At 37.6% G+C, this 25,271-nt stretch overlaps 1 protein-coding gene and 1 long non-coding RNA gene across 2 annotated transcripts in view; one reads left to right on the forward strand and one right to left on the reverse strand.

Annotated features, from left to right (window-relative positions):
* Nucleotides 1-25,271, reverse strand: part of LOC119792575 (protein sidekick-2-like) — a 451,999-nt gene that overhangs the window by 78,325 nt on the left and 348,403 nt on the right. The gene's annotated exons all lie outside the window — the stretch shown is intronic.
* LOC119792576 lies at nt 4,200-5,142 on the forward strand. Its single transcript, XR_005282005.1, has 2 exons — nt 4,200-4,689; nt 5,012-5,142. It is a non-coding gene; the product is annotated as an uncharacterized LOC119792576 (long non-coding RNA).

Raw genomic sequence — 25,271 nt, forward strand, 5'->3', positions numbered from 1 at the left:
CAAAAAAACCCAAAAAAACAATGTTTAAAAACATTGGAGAGAAAAAAAACAAACAAGGTACCCTTCTTTCCTAAATCAATTTACCTCTATTACATGTGCGAAAAGGAGTAGGAAGAAGTAAAACGTGTGTGCTCCTACCCCTTTAATTCTTGTATTTCTTCAATTTACAATATTCATAATTATGTTGCTATATATATCCATATAAATACATACCTACCTACACATATACATACATAAATAGGTATACACATATACCTTCATACATATATATAAATAAACAAAACAAAAAACACAAACAAAACTTTCTGCAATGCTTCTCTATACCTTTTGAAAATAACTTCTTTGTAAATTTTTTGAAAAGGAATATGTTTGGGCATTGCTTTAGGTTCTCAATTAGTTTGTTCCACAATTTAGCGCCGCAAATTGATAAACATAATCTTTGTTGTTCATTTGTTGTTCATAATGTGTTTGGTGAAAAGTTATGAGTATGGCAGTTTCCATGCGGAAGGTTGTGACTCGGTGAACACCATGACTGAAGTGTACAGGCTATTTATTACCGCCATCTATTGGGCTGGGATGTAGTTTTATAACTAGCTGTGTCCCATTTGTTAGGGAGAAAATGCTCACTTGCACTACTCTCACTTCACTGTGGAGGGAACCTACTGGAGTGGTCTCAGAACCAAGAGAGAGAAATGAAACCTGGCTTAAATCTGCCAAAAAACATTGGTTTTAGGGTGAGTACCACCTTAAACGATATGATTATCAAGTTAAAGAGAGTTTAGGGTCTGAAACAACAGCTCTAATTGTAGCAGGAGGTCAAATAAAATGTATAACATAAGATAAGCCGGAGTGAACTGCCTTACTGAGCAGAACAAAACATAAGGCTTCTTTCCCTTGACTTTTTTCAGATAAGCCCTTAATTAGATGAGTAAAGAAAGGGGAAGGACAATGATTATGTTTAGAAAAGAGGGTCAAACCATCAGTGAATATTTAGCAAAGTGATAGAGGAGGACCTCCTTGTATGGACAAGGCTCTCAGCATGAAAGGAAAGATGGAGCCACCAACTGAGACAGAAATTAAAGAGATTGTGAGATTAACACAGCCCAGTATGAAGAGAAATGCTTTGATTCCACTTTGCATTACAGTAAAAAAAAGGAAAGATACATGTACTGACTTCCTGCTGCAAAGGTGTATAGTAAAGTTAAACATTCATCTTTTTTCAAATAAATTACCATTAAAAGAGTAGACTTCATTCTACTGTAGATTAAGCTCCCTCTATTCAAACTACATTTATTGGAATATTTGATTATATAATAACCTAGTTAGTTAATAGATTTTTTTTTTAGTGTGTGTGTTCTAATCTCAGTGAAAATCCATCTGTTCTGTTGAGCTTTTAAGGACTTTTAGAACACAGCAGTCAGGTCAGGGATAAAGCTCTGCAGAAGATTAAAACTGATTTAGGCTTTAAAGCAATATCCCAGAATTTAAACATCTCACAGAGCATTGTTTAAGGAAAATGGATAAAGTATAATATGACTGCAAGCCTACCGGGTCAGGGCTATTCAACTAAAATGACAGGTCAGTGATGAAGAGTATAATAGCAGCAACATTTCTACTGATAACTGGATAATGGATAGCTTTATCAGAACGAATGTTATGGTGTACATAAAAAGCTCTACCTGTGATAAAAGATTAATCCTCTGGAACCCCATACTGTTACAAAGCGGTGGCAGAATCATACTGGGGTGATGCATTTTCCTAACATGACTCCCCATATCCATCTGGAAACCTTCCGTTGAAGTAATTTTGGGAAGGGGCGAAAATACTGGTTAGCTGATTGGCCTATGTTGGTGATAGACGGGCCAAATAAACCAATCAGATCAACGAAGCATATGACGTACTAACAGAGCGAAGACGAAAACACAACCACAAGCCAGGCTACTCTTGCAGAAACCAGTCGGGAGAAGAGCAAAAACATCTTTTCCTCTGAGAAAAGCCTCCAGATCAGTGTTTTGCTCTTCTTTCAGTGAAGAAATACTCTGTAATTCTGATAAAACTTGCTTGATAGCCACGCTAACGCTAGTTTCATCGGCTGAAGCCGCCACGTTCTTTAGACTGAACTGTCACGCTTGTCGTTGCGTCACACCTCAACCCGCCTCAAAGCCAACGCTGATTGGACGTTCGTTTGGTGAACGGCTCCAAATTTTCTTTAACGGAGAGTCTCCAGACTGATCTGCGAGTGAAACCTTGAAAGCTCGCGAGATCAGGATGGTCTCACGAGGCTAGCTTTTTCCAACAGCACAAGGAAACCTAGAATAAACAACAGCCAGCGCTAAAGTAGGACCATTTAAAACCGAGCTGGAATGACTCAGTCTAGATCTAAATCCAGTGCTTGCAACAAATCTGTAGCAGGACTCAAAATCTGATGTCCAAGAACTTTAAAACAAAATGTAGTCTGTCTGTGTGCAACGATGATAGAGATAAACTGTGAAAGATTTGCACATCAGACCTAAAACCTGGGGAAATTAAATATTCTAAATACTGTAGATACTGACTCTAAAAACAACATGGGGTCATACTTCTGCTTATTTTGTTACATTTTTGGTTTACTTTCCATCTATTTAATACTTTGTGATGGTTCATAATCAAGAATTAAAGCTTTATCAGATTATATATGGTTAAAAATCAAAAGAAATAAATTCTGAACTTGCTTACCTACAATTTAAAGAAAGCACATACAGAAAAAGTAAGACATTATGTATTATTAAAAAAAGGCGATTTGAAAAGCCAATTCCCGTAAATTAAAGCACACTAGCATTGCGGTGAAGTGGAATTGCTTCATGCTGCTCTCTGCAGCGAACAAGTGGTGAGATGCTGGATAATGGCGTTCCCTTCAGACTACCTCAGCCATCAGTTGTTCTAATCATCCTCTCTAAGTGGCAATTTATGCAATTATCCCCAAATTTCTCTTCTTTTACAGTAAGTAGTTTCTCAAACCACTTTGTAATCCAGCACTGTGTGGCCACTTCCACATTCAGAGGAAGAGATCCAGTCTGTGACTTATTGGGGTGATTCTCATGAAATCATGAGAAATAGGTGTCACAAAGCATTTTTATGATTAAAGTTTACTCTATAAAAATAAAAAATATATAAATTAAATCACATTTTCATGTACTATATTGCACATAACTCCAAATCACAATACCTTTTAAACATTTTGTATTTTTTTTACATTTAATGGTAAATTTTCTCATTACCGCAACGCGTCCAGAACTAAAATTGTGCTGTATAAGATTGAAATATTATTAATTAAAAAGATCAAAAAGAATAAATTTCAGAAAATATCATACTACTAATAAGCACAAATAAAGTACATTGGGTATTTGGTGACTGTTGGTAAAGACAGTGAAAATAATAAGAAAAAGAAATGTGTCCAACACCAACTTTCTCATCCTCCGCAACAATTTTGAATCAGCAATAAAATCAACAAGGAACAAATATTTGCAAGGCATTTTGTTTGAGGGGGACTGAATTGACTGTAACACTCAAGATGTCTACCAGGTAAGCAGCTATATTTTTCTCTCTCAAGACAAAAGTTAAAACTTTGGTCTTATTGCACCTATGTAACTTTTTAATTCTCATTACCGCAACATGACATTATGAAGTCTTAAAAAATATTTCTGCTTTTATTTTTCTGTAATTATATAGCCTATTGTGGTCTAAACATAAACAGCTAAGAAAAGTTTAGCTAACCCTCATGGTGCTCCTATAGCTAGCGATAAAGGTCAAGGTCACTCATCCTCCGCAACACCATTATCATTCACCGCAACTGTTGCGGTAGTGAGACTCAGTGTTTCGGTGGATGAGAATACATTGGAATGAGCTGTTAAAGCCAATGCATCCTGAGAATGAAAGGAAAAAATAAATATAATGTACATATAAAGTCTAAAATAAATATGATATACATTGAAAGGAGCTGCTATAGCTGTTAATTACATTTTAAAATGTAACATTTCAACCTCATTTCACTGTACATCATATTTATTTTACTATGCATTACTATATATGAAATTATATCATATTATATACTATATATTATATTATGTTATATTATATTATATTATTAAATAGTATATCATAAAGGATGGGAATGCATAATAACAGCTCATTTCAATATATCATTATTTTTCTTGTACATTATTATTTTTTAAGTGTAGACCTATGTTATATGTATTATATAATATTATTATTACACACTTGTATTATATTATTGTACATTTTATTCAGATACGGTTACAAGCCATTTCCCCACCAGTCCTAGCAGGACTCAGTAATCTTCCACATTTATGTACTGTATGGTGGCTTATTTGAAATTTTTTATGAAAATTATTAAATTATGAATATTTAATATTGTTTTTTTTTCTTCTTTTTGTTGGATTAGCGTGTGATAAAGAATAGAATAGACATTTTGCAGCTAAGCTGCCTGACCAGTCTTTCCATAGAAACAATAATGATGACTTGGTTAAATCTTCTTGCAAAAGTGCAGTCTTTACATGTGCTATCTTGTTACAGGAAAGCATCAGGTGAAAAGAAAAGGGCTTCAGCGCAACAGAGGCTGGCAAAGCATAGGGCAACAGTTTACAGCGATCCAATCTTACATGAGGAACACAAAAGGAAAGAGAGAGAAAGGTTAGGGGAAAGAGTGATAACAGGGAAAATATACAGTATATGTAATGTATGTTAGGTGGTTTGACAGTTGCACTCATACCCATCCAAAGCCTTGCACTCACAGAGAAATGGAAACATTTCCCAAAGCACACACTCAGAGAGACACACTTGTATGATGTTACCATGCAAACATTCATCTGCTGCACACATTGCCTACACACCCGAACACACAGTTACATCCTCAGCAAATATAGGTATACACACAATTTTGTACATAGTCCATTGATTGAAAGAAATATAGCATGAGCATAAATAAAAGGTCTGTTTTTTTTTTTTCTTCAAGGTATCAAAAACGTAAGGAAGCTGGTAAACTTAAAACTACTAAAGATCTGACAAGCAAACAGCTCGAAAGAAGAAAGCAACAATGGCGGTAGAACTCACAAAATTATTACAAAAGAAAAAAGCAGCAGCAAGTACTTCTGGACTTGACACCAGAATCATTTGTCAGTCAGGAGAATATGGAGAATGGAAGTACTGAGAATGATGGAGCATAAAGAGAGGAAGCAGACCCTAATCCTGACAGAACACCACTGAGAGCCCTCCAAGAACATTTAGAAATGACAAGACCAATGGATACATCAACCCCCTGAGAGGGTGCTGCCATTAAAAAAGAGAGACAAGACAACAAATGAATGAATGAATTCACCAAAGAAAAAAAAATGTAATAAAATTAACGACGAAATGAAATAAAAGTTCTTTTGCAAATGTTATGTGTTTCTGTTGTTTGACATTATGGTATTACGTGTTCTAAATTTCAAACTGGAATAAGAACCAAATGTTGTGACAGGTCAGGGGCGGGGAACCTGTGTTTCGAGGGCCGTTTGTGGCTCTTAAAGGCCGTTTTATCCGGCCCCTGGTATAGTTTTAAGGTTATGCAGCTTCGCATGAAATATGACATATTTTGTAAAGTAAACTTAGAAAGTACATTTGCAATACAATTAAGTTATATTCAGGGGACCTAGAGAAGCTGGGTTCTGTTTTAAAGCTGGCTGCCTTCGATATAGGCCTAAAGTACAGGGGGAAATCCTGATTTTTGTTCGTAATAAGGCCCTCGGAGGACTTCTACAGCCCTCGGATGAATGTGAAGTGGCCCCTTGAATGAAAGGGGCTCACCACCCCTGTGATAGGTTAATGAATTGTTTTGAAATATTTGTGTCATTAACATGGCCCTAAATGGGATATTGTCACAGCTTTGTTATGCAATAATTAGAATCATTTTAATTCGCATTGTATATTTTTTCTTCCACAGAACATGCCATATTGTGTTGAATATGGCTGAGCCGAAAAAAAATTACAGTAATAGATATTTATATTTGTTGAATATTCACAGACTTCATACTCCATGTGCTTGTAATGCCAACATTTACCAGAGATATTAGCTGTTGAATAGGAATCCTTATGGACCTATACAATAATTCTCATCTCCGAAACATTGAAACTCATTTCCGAAACATCATTCTCATCACCGCAACACATAGTTATTTGCAAATTATTGAATTACTACAAACTGCTTTAAGTTTGTAGGGGTACTTAGATAAACTAGAGTGCTCCATACATCATCTATAAAATATAAATATATATAAGTATTTTTTCAGTAAGATATCCTAAAAAGACAGACTATAAATCATTAAGTGTGTTGCGGTAATGAGACAAATCATAAAATTTGAATACAATACTTTACTTCAAATATAATAATTCCTGGTTTGTAATACACCTCTTAACATAACTGTTACTAACATTTATTTAAAAAGTCATAAATGCATAATTTCTAAACATTTTTCTGATGTGATTTTATGTTGCGGTAATGAGAATTTCTTGGGCTCAGGCAGACTAAAACTGCAGTAAAAATTAAGAAAAAATGTAACAAACTGAATAAAAATTGTGTTTCTAGAAACTTAAGACTTCAATCTTGCATTCCAGAAAGAAAATTTGCTTTTAAAAGTCTTTTTAAAATTTTGAGGTGTGAACCGTTCTACATCTGATTTTCGTGAGAATCACCCATTGACTCTATTGATCAGAAATTTTTACATTTTCTTACCAGAACATCACAGTTGAAAAACAATGATAGGAAGATTTCGTTTTTTGGGTCTGAATCCAAACATCAAAGATTTCCAGAGCAGCACAACATATAAAGCAGATCTAAAGAAGGCTAAATTTACAGTTAAGCAAAGGACATTACCATTAACGCAGACAATCTTTATACAATTCAACCAAGCTAAATACATTTAAATACTGTGGCATATTTATAAGGAACAAACGAAAAAAAAAACAGCTAAAGAGAACATTAAACGATACAGTAGTATAGGGTGGCCAAACGTCCGTATTTCACGTCCTGTCCCGGGCGTTCCGTTTTTTTTTTGGAAAGTGTTGAAATGTCCTGATTTTTTTAAATTACCTTAATTGGACCATTAAATTTACAGGCGCTAGGGCACTGCGCACGACGCTGCGTGTGACGTAATCCCTGAGCCGCGTCAGTGCGGGCAGCCCTGTTCTTAATCAGAATATAGATAGCGTGGCTGTCAGTAAGCCAACAACATGCCAAAGCGCAAATGTATGTTTACCGATGATTTACAAAAGAGTTTCCCTGCTTTCAGACCGGGTCGAGACAAACGGGAGGCCTTGTGCACAGTGTGCAAAGCAGGCACATATGTCTCGGTGTCCAATGGAGGTGCAAGGAATCTGAAAAGCCACCTGGACACCGAAAGTAAAGATAGTCTATTGATATGTTTGTTCGTTTTTGGTACATTTTGAGTTATTTTTGCTACACAAGAGGTATTTTTTGTTAATTTGCTCATTTGTTAATTTATTTTTTCCAATAGCCTACAGAACAGACATTATTTCGTTCATTACTGAGGCTGAGTATCATCTGTTATTGAGAGTTGAGAGTTATTGTTAACTTTTATTGTTAAGTGAGGGATGTTTAGATGAGACATTATTTCTTTCATTGTGCTATTCATTATATTACAGGAATTGTTAAGCATTTTTAATAAATACATTTTGACTGAAATTATCGTTTGTTATTGTAGTTAATGCTGTTGACTTTTACAGAAAATGATTTTTTAATAAATCAACTGTAAATATCATGTTACATATCATGGAACAGAGATCCCCCCCCCCCCCCCCCCCGCTCAAAGGTGTCCTGGTTTTCCTAAATGAAAATATGGTCACCCTACAGTAGTAGCCATTCAAAATGTCCTTGATTTGCCCTTAGCTGGTCCCCTACATTTCCTTTTAAACATCAATATTTCTACTAAAATATTTGTTCTGTCATGATTTTATGGACATTAAGATCTAAAGAGAAGTGCCATCTACTGGTCTGATCCTGTAATTCAGTGAAAGGGTGGAGTCAGAGTAAAAAAATGCAAGAGGGGGTCACTCCAGTTGCTGGAAGTTGGAGGGAAGTGGGCTTCCATTCGGCTGGCGTTTGACTAGAAAGGGCCATTTTAAATGACTGCTACTGTATCTGCTGGTGAAGATTCTCCGTCATCAAGGTTATAGTTATTCTAAAAAAGTTTAAAAACAATCCACTGAAATTTGTTTCCAATGTTGAAGACTTTTCTCTTCCCATCCAGGAAGCTTTTTTGTTAAAAGCTATCAGAGAACGAACCTAACTCAATGGTTCAATCAGCAGGCAAAGACAATTTTCTTATATTTTAATTCTAATATTAGTTATTTTTTTCATTTTATTTTGTTTGTAAAGTAAGGAAATATAAAACCTGCTTAGTTTACCTTCATCCTGTTCTTAATCATTTTAATATAACCATTTTAATAACCTTTGCATTATTCACCTAATATCTATTTAAGAAAAACAATAATATATGTTAATGAAAAATGTTTGATAATTTGCTTTTTCAATAAAAAGCACCAACGTGCTCCTAATATTTTCTGCCCTACTTTCCTTAAAAGCAATCATTCATTAAACGTCTCATTTCCAGGCAAATATCCAAGAGTTTTAAAACAGTACAACTGTTTTATTAAAGCTTTAATAAAGGGCACCGATCTGTTCTTTTCAAGCCGTGACTAACTCAGGTATTAGCAACTGCAAAATACTTTACTGTTTTAAATTAAGGGAGATGCAAATTGGAATTTAGCTGTTAAAGTAGCAGCCATTTAAAATGGCCCCTCCCACTCAAAAGTCAGACGCATGGCACCCTTTCACTGAATTACAGGGTCTGACCAGGAGAAAACACTTTTCTTTAGATCCTAATGTCCACAAATCATGACAGAAAGAATATTTTAGAAATTTAAAAAGGAATTGTAGGGGACCAGCCAAGGGCCCATTAAGGAAAGTGGGGTAATTTTGAATTAACCTGACTCCGCCAGATGGATTTGCTCCGCATATCCATCTGGAAACCTTCCGTTGAAGTAATTTTGGGAAGGGGCGAAAATACTGGTTAGCTGATTGGCCTATGTTGGTGATAGACGGGCCAAATTAACCAATCAGATCAACGAAGCATATGACGTACTAACAGAGCGACGACGAAGAGGAGCCAATTGATAGATCAAACTTTTGCCGAAACCAGTCCGGAGAAGAGCAAAAACATATTTTCCTCTGAGAAAAGCCTCCAGAGCAGTGTTTTGCTCTTCTTTCAGTGAAGAAATACTCTGTAATTCCGATAAAACTTGCTCGATAGCCACGCTAACGCTAGTTTCATCGGCTGAAGCCGCCATGTTCTTTAGACTGAACTGTCGCGCTTCTCGTTGCGTCACACCTCAACCCGCCTCAAAGCCAACGCTGATTGGACGTTCGTTTGGTGAACGGCTCCAAATTTTCTTTAACGGAGAGTATCCAGACTGATTAGCGAGTGAAACCTTGAAAGCTCGAGAGATCAGGATGGTCTCACGAGGCTAATTTTGAATGGCTTCTACTGTACTGTACATCCTCTATGCACAGTAGAGTAATAGTCAGGCAACAGGTGGGGGAGAAGATGTTTCAAACAGCAAATAAATAAATAAAATTAAAAGAAAAATATATAATATGCCACTCTTTTAACAAGTTTAAACTATAACAATCACAATGGGCCCATATTTTTTTTTTTTTATAAAACCCTCATAATCTTTGAAACCAGAAATAAACCCATGGCTGCTATACAGTGCTCTAACAATTTACAAACAAACAGAAGTGATTATTCAATATCGGAAAATATGGACGGGTAAGAACACACATTTAAAGTAATAAGAAAACGAGTCGATGCTTTGTTGTACACTTCATGGAAGGAATCATTTGCAATTACAGGAAACACAATTAAGCAAACATATAATCCCTATATTTCCTTCCCGACAGCCGCTGGCCATTGGCACAAAGCCATATCAATACCTACTTGAATTTAATGGGACATTTTTTTCACAATTGCCTTCTTATTTCCATATTTGGTTGTTTGAAGATGATTCACAGTAAAAACCGAATCCCCAAATTACTAGATTGACTGAGAGACGATGATGATCACTGAAACACGTTTGAAATGTGTAATTTTTTTAGTGCGACAACTCAGCATCTGATGAGAAACACTTTGCTTAGTTCATTTGCACATTCAGCTGTCTGGAGACAGTTTGGCAAACACTCCTCAACACCTGGGTGTGGATATTGTGCATCCGCGTTCCTGTCACCGATGTGTGTTCCATGCATCAGTGCATCAAGAAATGAGAAGCAACGGCTGCTGCATATTAGGCTGAAAATGATTAAAGGGGCATTCACAAGCAATTAGAATCAATCTATTGTTTAAAATATTACTCACAACAAAAAACCATTTATAAAAACTTCCAATCTGTGCGGTACCTCCCAAGATCAGATTTTGCAACGCCTAACATGACACTCTGTAAGTCTTGGTATGTAAAATAAAAAAAATGTTCATTGTTACAGTTAAATATCCAGTAGCTGGATTAGAAGATTTGCCAAACTTTGTAAACTTTTTCTGTCTAAAGAATAATTAGGAATATCTCAGAACAACTTAGATCTGCATGTTGCATCTGAATGAGTCATTTGGGTTTTGCGATAATCTAATTTAGATGAATAAAAAAAAAAAAAAGTTTTCCAATACTGCACGGTGCCAATTTTATGGCAAAGCCAAACTAGCACAAACACCTTACTGTATGAAAACCATCAAGCAATGTGCTTGCCCATAATATGTTTTAACTTTTCATAGGTGCATGTCAAATAGCTGAATCTGGTCCAAAAATTGTTCTCTAATAAAGTAACGATTTAAAAACGTCATCCCAGTGGGTGTAATGGCCTAACCTGATTCTGCCAGATGGATTTGCTCCGCATATCCATCTGGAAACCTTCCATTGAAGTAATTTTGGGAAGGGGCGAAAATACTGGTTGTTAGGGCCTCGCTGACCAGGCGAGATGTTTTTGACCCCTGCATGAAAACATGAACTGAGATTTTTTTCCACAGCAAGAAAGATGAAGAAAAAGAAATTGAAATCAAGGTCCAGCTGTTCAATGAACAGAATCGAAATGTTTTCCACACAGAAATTTTTAATTTGAAATTCTGCTCATTAAACAACAGAAGCAGCAACCTGTTTTTCACACTTAAAGTTCAATGTAATTAAATCTAGTAAACTGATCTATAATCTGGTAAAAATCTCTTAGTTTTCACACATAATTACACTGGAAAAATAAGTAAAAATTTCCTAAATTAAGTAAATTTATCCTTAATTTGAGTAGGTTAATGAGAAAGTTTGCCAATGGATTAAGTATTTTTACTCTTAAAATAAGATAATTAGATAATTTGCACTTGAAATAAGACGATGCAATTGGTTTTTTCTTATTTTAAGTGTAATTTGTCTTGTTCCATTGGCAAAATGTCTATTTTACCTCTTAAATTCAAGAAAAATTCACTTATTTTAAGAAAAAATTACTTATCTAGATTTCGATTTTTTCCAGTGTGAGGGTTTACTTTTTTCTGCATTTACATTATTTCAAGTAAAGTTAGCATACATTACCCAACAGAAGATCTGATTAAAGTTCACAATACAGGTTTTGGGATTTTCTTTTTTTTTTCATTTAGCATTTTATTTTTTATTTTAACAAACTCAAGAAAAAAACAGATCTAAACAGGAAGATTTCTGCCTCTTTCTGCCTAAAAGACAATCTTAAAAAGTAATCTTCTTGTAAGAACAGAGCTTGTTTCTTTTTCTTAAAGACTGAATATTAGTCATCAAAAGCCCAGACAGAACATTGGGCACCCAGTTTTTTTTATTTATTTATTTTTCTACAAGGTTTCATCTCGGTTTTCTTTCATAAAGTGCTTATGCACACTTAGCCAGCCATCAGAGAAGTACACCAAGATCCCTCTATTGTTCAGCAGCAGACTGGGAAATATCCACAAAGTATTCTATACGTGTAGCAGGATCTGTGAGGATTTTTCTTTTTTTTTTAACATGCTTTAGACTCCTGGGATGATTCCAGCGAAGACAGATGTCTTCAACTTATCATCAGCAGATAGGATAAAAGAACAAGACGGCTGAGATGGATAGAATGATGCGTCCACAGCCGCTTGCTGCTGACACTTAGGAGGCTCAAAAGAGGTTATCTAAAATTGTTTTCTTTTTTAAACCCTTTAAGGAGCTGACTGTTGGCTGTGGTTCAACCAGAAAAAAGAAAAAAAGTCCAAAAACAGAACGTTTCTCTTCGGGATTCTTTTATGTTTTCTTCCTTTTTTTATTCAGTTGAGGTTAAGCTTGAAGTTATGATATATTTTTTTCACATCACGAATGCTAAGAACTGTTTGTGCTAGTAGAAGCTTATTTCAAATCATACTGAACGAAGTTTGGTATGCTCAGGTGGAAAGACTAATCTTTAATTCATAGGCTACTTCATCTACAGGGGGAGAAGGAACTGGACTGAAGTTTTTTCTTTTTTTTCCCCCCCAAAAGTAAATTTTTCTGAGGTATGTCTTTTAAATTAAACATGTAGACCAGCGGTAACCAATTAAAAATCAGCGCGGTCCGAATAAAGAAAATCAACATGTAAAGGTTTGGAGACATTTTTAATGATCTGTTACTTTAAACAGAATTTAGAACTGACTCACTTTTTTGAAGTAGAGAACAACAATCTTTCAGTTTCAGTATATAAATAATTTGCTGATTCATATATTTTATAAAATACCTGAACTGAAAGTTTGCTTTTTTTCTTTTATTTTTTCTGTCTTAATGTTGGCAGTGGGCTTTAGGCTGCCCTGCAAGGCTTTAAACCTGGGTTTAACCGGAGACTAAGCCATTCTCAAGCACATATCAAGGTGCTCATTTTGAGCCTGGATCCAGATTTATTTTTGATTCTGTTCATGGTGGAGAATCCTGCTTCACAGCAGCAGGTTGAGCCAAACATCCTCTAAATGTTCAGGCTCCGCTCCGGTCTGGCCGGGTCCAGATCCGCTATTGCGATCGTACCAAACAGGAAAAAGAACAGCGAGAAGATCCAGTTTGTCTAAATAAAATATAGTAACAACAGATCGGTAACTAAAATTTAGAGCATAATTCTTATAAATATTTCAAAAAACTAACGCCGTTCATTTTAAAGATAAGATGCAAACTATTGGTACTTCAACAGACCAGGAAGCAGATTTCTCATCTCCTCAGGAACCGCACATCTGCTGGATGCTGATGGGGATTCTTTTAATATTTCATATTAAATAAAGTGTTAATTTCTGCATGTTTTGCTCCTACGAGTTTAATGATAATATCGAGCATGCTCTCCTTGAGCTCCGAGGATAAGTCAGAGCGCAGCAATACGGGAGGAACAACGGAGGCTGTAGGCTTTGCTTTGCACAGGAGGTCTGGCCACCACCTGGGTTTAGGACGGTGAGGGTTCAGTAAAACCTTAAATAAAAGGATTATAGATCGACTGCTGGGCTGAAATGAACTGTCAATTTGAGTGGATCTGCAATAGGCAAAAAAAAAAAAATGTTACATCCTTCAATTCTATTTGCTGGTTGTTCCTCTAACTGTCTTTTTTAGTCTGTGTCTCTGGTGACTTTCTCACCATTATTTCGCATCTCAGGTGATTGACAGCTTCCTCAAACGGGAGGATATTGAGAGAGCCGTAACTGACAGACGTCCCTTCCACTTCCATAACCAAGCAGACCATTATTTATTGGGTGGGTGGGTGGATGAATAGATGAATAGATAGATAGATAGATAGATAGATAGATAGATAGATAGATAGATAGATAGATAGATAGATAGATAGATAGATAGATAGATAGATAGATAGATAGATAGATAGATAGATAGATAGATAGATAGATAGATGGATGCATACAATGGTTCTATCGCCTTCTACAGTTCAGGACTGCCTCTGCATGACCTGTCAACCTCATTCCTGCTCATATCCAGGACCTGCCTACCTTTCAGTTTCTGTAATATCCTCAACTTTGTCAATAAAACCTTAAAACGTCACAATCTATTGGCTTGAAATAGGGGGTTCTCCATGCTAAAACATAAAAGGAGCCCACTTTCAGTTTTGTTATCAGGCTCTTCTACATCCCTGCCATATATCAGCTAAGAGCCTCTTTAGTGTGTGAAGCATCAGAACTTTCAGTATCTTTTAATAAGCTTTGTGAGGTAGTCAACGGTCTTAAAGGAGTTCCTGGAAATACAAGTAAAGACGACTCTCAGAATTACTCTCTTGGCATTATTTGAACAAAAAGAAAAACTATGACCTATTACTTTTTTTTAGCCCAAGTGCATGTCAACATATGACTTTGGATGACAATGGAAAAGAAACAATAAATTCTCAAAGGAAATGCACCAGCACTAAACCATGTACAATTCATAAGTACAAGAAATGACACCTTGTTTTCAAAAGCGCTTACAAAGAAAACTTGACAAAGGTGACATGCTTGATTAAGTACTTTGCTAAAAAAACCATTTGCAAATCTTTAGGGGTTATTTCTTCATCAGCTTTGCCAACATAGACTCAGTTCAGAACATCTTTCCTGCATCAGCTTGATTTGCTAAGGCGTCTACTTGCCTTATGGTAAATTGCAAACAGGACTTTTTCTGGCTATCTTTAACAATTTTCTGCTGTCTTCCACAAAACTAGATTGTTAGATTTCATACAAAGTAATGCTCTAATAGCATCTGCCATTAAAAAACAAACAAACCTGAAAACAGTTATTTTCTTCTCACTTTTCAGAATTGTTCATAACTTCCTGTTTGGTTCTTAAATATAATCCAAGAGAAATAGATACAAAGTCCATGGTTTAAAAAAAACTAAATGTGTTACAGCAACATTTTCTGACTTTTTTATAGTATAATAAATATGTTTAGAACATATAGAATTCTAAAATGATTAGCCTTCATTGGCAGCTCTGAAGCCCTGGTTGTGTAAAAGTTATGGCGTACATACAGTTGGAAAAATCTGGTCTTAGGCAATCCGAGTGACACAGCAGTCTTGTGATAAATTACCAGAGGTTTCACAAGCCGCATTCTGACAAGTGCCTCAAATGTCCCCCCCGTCTAATAACACTGCAACAGGGCTGAGGCTGGGCCATTCATCAGAGGTCCTACACCCACCGCCATTGATGATGAGATCACACCTTTGAAAAATGCACAGCCTTCCTGTCCTTTAGCCATTCTCCATTTTCTCTTATCAGTGACCTCTGCCCACATTTTTTCCCTGTTTCCGTTTCTATCTGCACCAATTAACCCCACCCTTTAAATGCCTATTTACAATACACTTTCATCCATGATATACTGTATATCATTCATATATAAGATATAAATTTAATGTAGGAATTCAGATCCACTTACTTTTAATCTTAGGTAGATTTTAACTGTTTACTTTTGACCAGTGTTTCTATAATCATGCTATTAATAAGTCCTTAAAAATACCTCACCAAAAAAGATTTGTAATTCAAGTGGTCATGTAATTACCGGTGCTGTAAACAAACCAGCAGATCAGGTCACACTTTAATTAGAGGATAAAACCTAATGGGAGTTTCTACTTGCTTGTAAGCATCCACTAAAGCACAGGAAGAATGGGCAGGCCAGCTGATTTACAAACTGTTATACATTGTCAGTCAGCTGTTGATGTGCAGAAATGTTAGAGGATAAATGTCTTCCTTGTATAGCTGAAACACAAAGAACTCAGGATAAATATTCTCTTGAAGGCTTAGACTACATTTTAAAATAGCTTCCGCATCGTCTAGAAAGTATAAAAGCAAAGGATGCACAATCAATCCAGCTATTGCAGACTTCAAATACTTTTGAAGTATTTGAATACTTTTTTTTACTAAGGCAAGGGGCCTTTAGAAAATGAAAAGGATTTCTAAATTAAATAATCAACATTAATTAAAGTATTATTTGATCAAGAAAAGGAAAGAAAAGAAGATTTGCCTAATTTGCATGGAAGGCAGATCCTGATAGCAGTAAACGGTAATGTTAATTGGCAGGTAAATCAGATCTTTTATAGCAGCTCGACTGGTGACTGGCTAATTCATGAATTCATATATATATATAGTTGTCCTTAAAAGTTTACATTCCGATTCCATTAAAGACAGAAAAAATAATCTGCCAGTAAATTAAACTTAAATTGAAAAAAGTAATTATAAATAAAGAAATAAAAAGCGGAAATCATTAAACCGATTTTGAATATATATATATTTTCTATCTAAGGAAAACCAGTTGATTGCATTGACTCATTGACTCTTCAGCAATCCCTCAAACTAAGCATGCTTGTAGCGACAGTGGAGAGGAAAAACTCCCTTTTAACAGGAAGAAACCTCCAGCAGAACCAGGCTCAGTGTGAGCGGCCATCTGCTGAGGCCGACTGGGGTTCAAGGAGACAGAAGCAGACATAGAAAAAGAAGCAGAGATACAAAAAGCAGCTGTAAAAGGCGGCCCCATCCAGGAAACACACAGCCAGGCCGACGAGCACCGAGCCAGCTCCCATGTCAGAGGATGAAGAGAGCACATCCAGTTAGTCACGGTCAGAGAAACAGGACTACACTGGAAAACAGGCCGATCCCCAGCATCTATAAACAAGGGTGTTGAATATGTAGTAATACAGAAAACAAGTAAAGAAGCCTGACGGAGCTCCTTAGCTAAAGTTTTGCTGAGCAACACATTTAGGCAATAATCACTGAAATCAGGTGTTTTCTGTAATATTTTCTGTAACGTCTGTAATGAAACGTTCAGTCAACTGTTGACAGGTATGTTTTTAATGACAAAGGTACTTTAATTTATCAGGGATGAATATTTTATTATTTTGGTTATGAAAATGTGAAAACAATATTTTATTTCACTTATTTATCATTTGTTAAATATTCAGTTTCATGTTATTTGAAATACTAGTGTGAATTTATTGTTTTCTTTAATGGGAGGGTAAGAAAGCTTTGAAGTATATTATTGCTAACTAGATATTTAACTAAACTGACAGCTATTCCTCAATCTGAACAAATGTACAATAGTTAAACATGCTAATTTAAGCTTTTATCATAATGTCATCTGTTTTCATCATTAGAGATCGATAAAGGCAGATGGCTATACAAATTATTTTGATCTTAGTTGAGCCGATCCCTGATATGTTGAGCCAATTTTTGTTTTTGTTCTTTTTGGGTTGGGGTTCTTAATGCTAATATTGATTTCTGGTATAATGTTACACAAGTCATTTTAAAAGAAACCTCTAAACAGAAAGTAAACATTTATTAACAAAAAACAGAACAAAAACAAATAAACAATGGATTTACAAAGGGAAAGAGCAATAAATGAGCTTCATATGATGTCAAGGCATGGCTGCTGATAAAAAAAAGGAATGCATGCACATATCGGGGATGCAGATACAAGAAGAAAATGCTGTATCAGACTTTCTCCATTCAATGCTACGCTTTTTACGATGTCTGTACATTGATCATGTAAGCTAATAAGAGCAGATGCTTTGGAGTTTTGGAAGATTAAAGGCACACTATGCAACATTTTTCAGTTAATTAATGTGTTCCATAACGTTATGGATGATTAAATGATTCATTTCAGGTTGAACAAAGGTATTCTCGGCCGCCCTGGTGGTCTGTGGGGGAAATACCGCACTTGCAATTGCAGGAGCACCGACCCGCACCCACAGGCTCAGAAGTCTCGTGAGAGTCAGTCTTGCTTTACGGCGAGAACTGCTACACGCCCCCAGTTAAAAGCATTCTCGTTGCTATCACAGTGGCGATCTTTGTGCAGTTATGCTACGTTCACGCAGCAAAAGCAGCAAAATCGCGTCTGCTGCTTCATTTTTGCTGCTTGTACCAGTTTAGTTCTGACGCGCGGCTGAAGCAGCTTTGCTGCTCTGGCTGCGCGGTGCAAAAGTGTGTCTGACGCGCGTTGGATGGAGCTTCACTATCCTTTCTCTGCCTTGCAGCTATATTTGCTGTGATCAGTGGGAATAAAGTAGTTTCAATATGTGTTTAAGTGAGAAAATACACCTGAAAACGCAATCAGTGCCGTCAGTTCATTCAGATTATCATCCTGCCTTCAATATTTTTTCTGTCGGAGCCGCTCAGACCCCCACATACCAGCGGTAGGGATCCCTTCATCAGCAGCCTCTGGCCTGGTCGCCTCCTCGCGGTTCACCACGGCAGCTGGTAGGTGTTTTTCATCTAAATAATCCAAACTGCATATTCTGCCGGCAGATTTCTGCATTTTAAGTTAATTTAGGCGTCAATAAACTGTTTAAGAGGAGTGATCATCAGCGCTGTGTCTCTCTCCCTGCGTCAGATGCTTAAATGCGCCCGATGCGCTGCTTCAGCTGATCAGACGTGCTGCGCCTGCTGCTCAAAACGCGCCGCGGGACCTTTTGCTGCGCCTTGACGTTACGTTGCATGTAAACTCGCTGCTTCTGTCGCGCCAGCTGCGGTGTGAGCGCAGCATTAGTCATTCGTTGCGTTCGCCTGTCTGCTAAGCTCAAAACAACCGCGCCTGGCTTGACGGAGAAACCAGGAGAACAGCTGTGCATATTTACGACAGTGCACTTTTACTTTCGCCCTCTGGGGGGAGCCTCGCTGGAAAATCAACACCGGTTGCATAGTGTACCTTTAAGTATCACAGTAAGTAGTTGGCAGAAGCATTAATATAATAATGTTAGTGTTACCAGTATTAAAAAGTATTACATAGATTTATTGCATCTGGCGAGGTCAGTAAAAAAATCAGCATTTCAAAGCATCACAGAGTTCATGCATCAACCAATGCTGCTGCATCCTTGGATGGAGAGGAAGCCACTTCTCAAAGTAAGGCATTCTGACAGTGGTTGCAAAATGTCATCCAGCCACAGCGGATGAATTTATGCCACAATGACGCATTAAAATAGGAGAATATTTCATTCTAAAAAAAATAATAAAAAAAACTACATCAGAATGGTGGAGAAACTGGTGTGGAAAGATAAAAAGCTGAAAACATTTAGGGAAGAGTATGAACCATTCTGACCTTTTCTGATAACTGAGTGAAAGGCTGATTATCTTTGATAATTTTGCCCAAATGCAAGTCGATGAATGCATGAAAAGAAAAAAAATCCAATCTTATTATTATACTGTATGTTTTATTTGTATAAATCTTGAAAAAAAATAATGCAACTATTTTTGGCACCTACTTAAAGGTAAAGTGGAGGATGTTCTTTCTCCGGGTGGATCATAAATGTCCTCCTAATTGTCAATCATTGTGGTGATATGTTTACGTACAGTAAGGCTGTCCTACATGCTGGTCCCCGTTTTCACTTACTAGTGTTGAGTCTGACATAGTAGAAAAATTGCTAATCTTTTGGAAAGTAGGCTCTAGGGGTGGAACGGTTCACAAAATCCACGGTTCGGTTCGGTTCACGGTTTCGTGTTCAAGGTTTTGGGTTCGGTTCGGTATATGTTGATTGTTACCCCGAAATCCCATAAAAATGTATTAAATTAATGAAAAAATCCCCAAAAATTAATGAATTGTAATTATTTTTAATGATCCGCGGAACCCTGGTTCATTTCCTCGCGCATGCTCTCTACGATCTCCAAGGAACTCAGAGCGGAGCGGACGGGAGCCACAGTGGAGGCTGTAGGCTTTGCTTTGTGCAGGCGGTCTGGAGCACAGCGGGGCGGAGTATGTGGGATTTCGGGGTTAGCATGACATGTTGGTCATGTTGCTGTTAGCATAAACAGACGTGTTGCACAATGCTTACACACTGTTGCACTTTTATTCACAACTTTCTTTCCGCCGTCATCGTAGGTCACTCTAAATGCAAAGTGGTCCCATACAGCAGACCTATAAAGTGCTTTCTCACTCGCCATACCCACACAATTCTCCACAACAACTGATTTTTTTTCTGCTACACCCGGCTACGCTGCTTCGCTTCTTCTTCTTCTTATTTACTACTGGTTGGCTTTGCTCGCAGTACCGCCACCTTCTGCTCTGGAGTGTACACGCTTCGCCTATGAGAAAAAGGAGCAGCGCATGAACCGAACGCAACACACGCAAATCGAACCGAGACAGTCGAACCGAACGGTGGTTTTCATAAATTGTTCCATCCCTAGTAGGCTTGTATGAATGATGTAAACAGCTACTTTTAAACAGAGCGTGCATGAGGAGAAAAGGCCTCTCACACAGGTTTAATAGGCGCTCCCTGGTGGGAGTGAGTACAGGATTGCGCATGTGCATTTTTTTTTTTAAAGTTGAGAGGGTGATTCTTCTCAAAAACTCAAGAAAATCCTCCAATATACCTCTACTCATATTTAGGTAATTGTTTGATGCCCTATCCTGCTAACATGAAATATTGTGTAAATATGATTAAGTAGTATAAATGCATAAAAAACGGTTGCATTATTTATTTCAGTGTAATCACAAAACAAATTATTTGAGTATTTCAACACTTTATTATAAATCCCTAAAACCTGTCTTTTTAACAGTGTTATTTTTCAATGTAGGTTTTATCTGTAAAGCTGTTTTTACCATGTCTGGTTTTTCCACCTGGAGCTGCTGGTCATGTCATGTTGTCTGAACAGCGACAGTTAGTAGAGAGGAAAAGCAGCAGAGGAGCTGAAATGTTCCCTAATGGCGATTCTTCGCTCCATCGCTGAAGGTCAGAGCCATCCCTTACTGTCACCGCCAGCACCACGACGACAGGTAAGAAACCGCTGATTGACATCCTATATCAGCTGACTTTTTGCATGCGGTAATTAACCGGGTTCACAAACACATATGCAAATGCAAACACACCGCTGTGTCGGCGCAGTGTTACAGCAAGCCTGACAGCGCATGCAATCCCTCCCCGTCATTCCACACAGCTACGCACACAAACTGATGCACTGCTTCCGCTTCATAAATCAGATCTGCGCTGGCTGTCACCTTCTCCCCAATAGAGCCCTGAAAAGACACACTGCTTTTTCCTGCCTCATGCAGAAGTTGTTCAGGTGCAAACCAGCATGTATTCACCGCCGTATCAAAATAGCACATCCTTGTCTGCCTGCCAGAGAGAATAATGCCTCCTTTTAACACCTTACATGAAAATGTCTCTTTGTGTAGTCAACCTACAATTGCTTTGTGTAAGCCTCTTCATTCTAATGCACTACCAGCAACCACATTACCGTGGGAATGTGGACACCATTTGTCATACAGAGGTGCAAAATGGATACAAAGTGGGCGCTTGACAACTAAGCTCTGGTGGACAATTTGAGTCCTTGAGTCTAACATCAGCATTGATAACTTTCTCATTTTCTACAGACTGCCATAATCTATTATGTTTCATCCACATCACTTAAGCTTTTGTTTCCGACAAGATGCTATATTCAAGTCCATAGTTTTAAAACTCAGATTTTGATCATACACATTTTTATTTAGACAAAAAAAAATCAAGAAAACAGGTTATGGTAATTATTATTATTATTCGATTTAATCAATTTGCAGAGGTCAAAGTGAATCACTGCAAAAAACAACTAATAAAAACAAATAAATGTATTAATGGAATATAAACAAATGAAGGAAGACTAATAGGAAGATGAGAATGGTTCCAGCACAGCAACCGAGATAACTGTTGAATGTAAATCGAACGCTACTGAACTGGACCGTACCAGAAAGAAACAAACTAGTTAAGCAGTAGGGCTCCTCAAGGTTCACCTGTTCCTTAGTTCTCTGATAACAAAGAGTCTTTGAGCAGACCCTGACATCTCCTATTTACAGTCAGGTGACTCATTTCCAGTGGCGGCCGGCCCATAGGGGGCGCTGGGGCACCGCCCTCCCTGATAAGAAGAGAGAAACGTAAAATATATTTTTAGAAATTAACTCATAAATGTCAGTTTTACTCTCTAGACTGTGTACCTATAAGCAAAACAAATTATATAAACTACATTTCCCTATCTACTGTCATTAATTTGTGGATTTCCACAGACAGACTCCTACCGTCTCTGTTCTGGGGGCGCTGATCAGACTGACCCACATTTGCAGAGAATCTGTCAATCATGTACTATTGCTAGGTGAATTTAATGGCCAATCAGCGTCTCGGAACTTTATGGTCTTGGGGCGCTGAAAATACTGCGCTTTAACAGGCTTCTGAACCCAAGCGCAGGTGCAGACAATTAGAGGGAAGATGGCGAATGTAACGACCGAGATGCAGCTTCCACCAAATTCGGTGAGATCCTTATTTATCTACCCGTTTGCCAGAACAACATCCCTGTTGTAGGATATGAAAATTTCATGTCATGGTTATTGTGACTGTGACGAATCCACCTCGTCGCTTAAAACAACCTCTCTAACTTTGCACGCCACACACACATTCCTGTTATACTGTGTTTGTGAGGACCAATACACTCGCGCTGAGACCAGTAGCTCCATGAACTTAAAACACACAAGCTGTTCCTGGTTACCTGCTGGCGTATTGAGGGTGCACACTTAATATTTCAGTGGGGTTAGCCATGTGTGTGTGTGTGTGTGTGTGTGCGTGTGGGTGTGTGGGGGGTGTGTGTGTGTGTGTTTATGCTACGGGGACTTGTCATCTTCAGTCTGGCTGCGTCTTTGCTGGGTTCAAACCCAGTTTGGTGTAATTGAATAATTCAATGAATCTGTGTAAAAGAATTAAGTTGTAAAAATTATTTGTTTTTGTACATCAATTGTTTGTGGAGGTAATATATGGACAAAACTGATTAATGAGAAGAAATCAGAAATAAGAGAGCCTGAGGGTAGGGGCTTAAACTATTTAATGAGGGCTGTGGGAAGAAAAGCGGCAATTTTTGTTTTCTGTTTCTTTGTTACATTGCTGGTAACTGGAGGGAGGCTGAGGCCCAGAGTATCTTTAGTTTCTTTTGCACCCTGTTTTGAGTTTTTGAGCACAATAAATCACCAACACCGGTAACCTGACTGAGCCTGGATTCTTGGAGGCCAAAGAACCCCGTCACAGTGACCAAAATCATCACTGTTACTGTTGTTATATAGTAAATTAAATCATTACTGTTAAATTGTATGTATTGTCCAATTGTTTATTTGAATTCTTATTCCAGATTAGTTGGAGACATACACTAGGCTATATCAGCCCCACCAAAAATATTTTTCACCAGCCGCCATTGCTCATTTCGCAGGTTTTCCAGCATGTTCGGCCCTGTAATTCCCAGATCTCTTAATATGTTCACAACACAATTTCTTCTCAGCTTATTAACAATAAATGTCCTGTGTCAACAGGACTTGGAAAAACTTGTCCATGCTTTCTTTTTCAGTAGACTTGACTACTGTAACGGGATCTTTACAGGTCTCCCAAAAAAATCAATCAGACAGCTGCAGCTGATTCAGAACACTGCTGCTCGAGTCCTCACTAAGACCAAGAGACTGGATTACATCACTCCAGTTCTGAAGTCCTTACACTGGCTTTCTGTGTCTCAAAGAATTACTTTTGCTAGTTTATAAATCACTAAACAGTTTAGGGCCAAAATACATTTCTGACCTGCTAGTACACTATGACCCCCCCAGACCTCTAAGGTCAATTGGGACAGGTTTACTCAACTTAACTCAACTCACTCAACTCAACTTTATTGTCAAATGTGCTACATGGTAAACATACAACACAGATGAAATTTCAGTCCTCTCAACCCCATGATGAATAATAAAATATAAAATATAATGAACCATAGCATAAAATAAAAATAGAAATAAAAACCTAAGATTTAAAAATAAATATTAAAATATTTAAATATACAAACAGTAGTGCGAATGGTGTACTTTCTGGAATGCAAATCTGGAATAAATTCCCAGAAACCTGCAGGTCCGCTGCTACTCCCATTTCTTTTAAATCAATGCTGAAGACCTTTCTGTTTGATGTTGCCTTTCTCTAAATGGCGTTCATTTCTTTACTGTTTAAATCTCTTATACTGCACTGTAATTTTTATTCTTGTGTTTTATTCTGTTTTTATTTTTAACTGTTTCCTCTGTGTTTTATTTGTTTATCTTTTTAACTGATTTTATGTAAAGCACTTTGAATTGCCCTGTTGCTGAAATGTGTTATACAAATAAAGCTGCCTTGCCTTGCCTTGCCAAAAGACTGCGGTGCGACCTGGGATGATGCAGAGACCGAGGCTCTCATTGAAATTTGGGAGGAGGGCGCTATCCAGGCCTGGATCTTATGGTCGCTGGCATTTTTGTTGCGTAATTCCTGCCTTGAGAGCTTTACTATCATAGATAAGCGGCGAGGAACCGTGCTAGCGTGATGTGTAAATAGTCGTATGAACCAGGCTCTGCACGGTTAACTGGCAGTCTAGTTTTTAGGGCATAGAGCTTGGAATCCTGAGGTTCTGAGTTCTAGCCTCACAGACTACCACTGTGGATCTCTGAGCAAGAACCTTAACCCTAGCCTGGGTGCCATTCCGAACTTAGTCCCGCCCACAACGTTTGATTTGCTCAATAGTAGCGCGAGTATGCTGGCACAATATCTGGCGGGCCAATCAAAATTGTCAGGGCGGGCTTTATACGATGATGGACAGATGATCAACAGTAACGTAATCAACCACGTCACCAAAGCGAGCTTGGGCGACAACAACAATGGCTGCCGCTGGAGAGTTGAGGTGTGTAGATTCTGCTATTAGGTCAGTTAGAAGATATCGACAGCAAATTAATTTTAAAAGAGGAACAGAGAAACGCGATCAAGGCTCATCTTCTTATTCTAGGCGTGAAACTGCACGCTTTGATTTTTGTGGACAACAACTATGCGTCGCTTAACATATGTCAGGCACTCCGTTGCTCTTATTGGTTGTAGGTCTATCCAATTGAGTGCAGAGGCATTTTTTTTCCTGCTTCGTTCAAAACACGCCCGATAATCACAGCTCTATGGAGCAGCATCAGACTCATATTCTGACTAGAAGTGAGTAGGACTACGTCAGGCTACCTTAACCCCACACTGCTCCTGAATGCATTGCATATACACCATGCACCCTTTCCTCCTTTTGGCACCTTCTTTTGACTATTGAGCCGATGTGATAAGTACATTTCTACACTGTGAGATGAATAAAGTCTACCTTATCTTATGTTATCTTATCGTACAGTGTTAGCAGTGCAACACCTGTTTGCTGAATGTTTCTTGCTGAGATGAAGCCTTCAAAGAGAAGCTAACACAG

This window comes from Cyprinodon tularosa, unplaced genomic scaffold (genome assembly GCF_016077235.1).
Source record: "Cyprinodon tularosa strain WSP-4 unplaced genomic scaffold, ASM1607723v1 ctg422, whole genome shotgun sequence".
Lineage (NCBI taxonomy): Eukaryota > Metazoa > Chordata > Actinopteri > Cyprinodontiformes > Cyprinodontidae > Cyprinodon > Cyprinodon tularosa.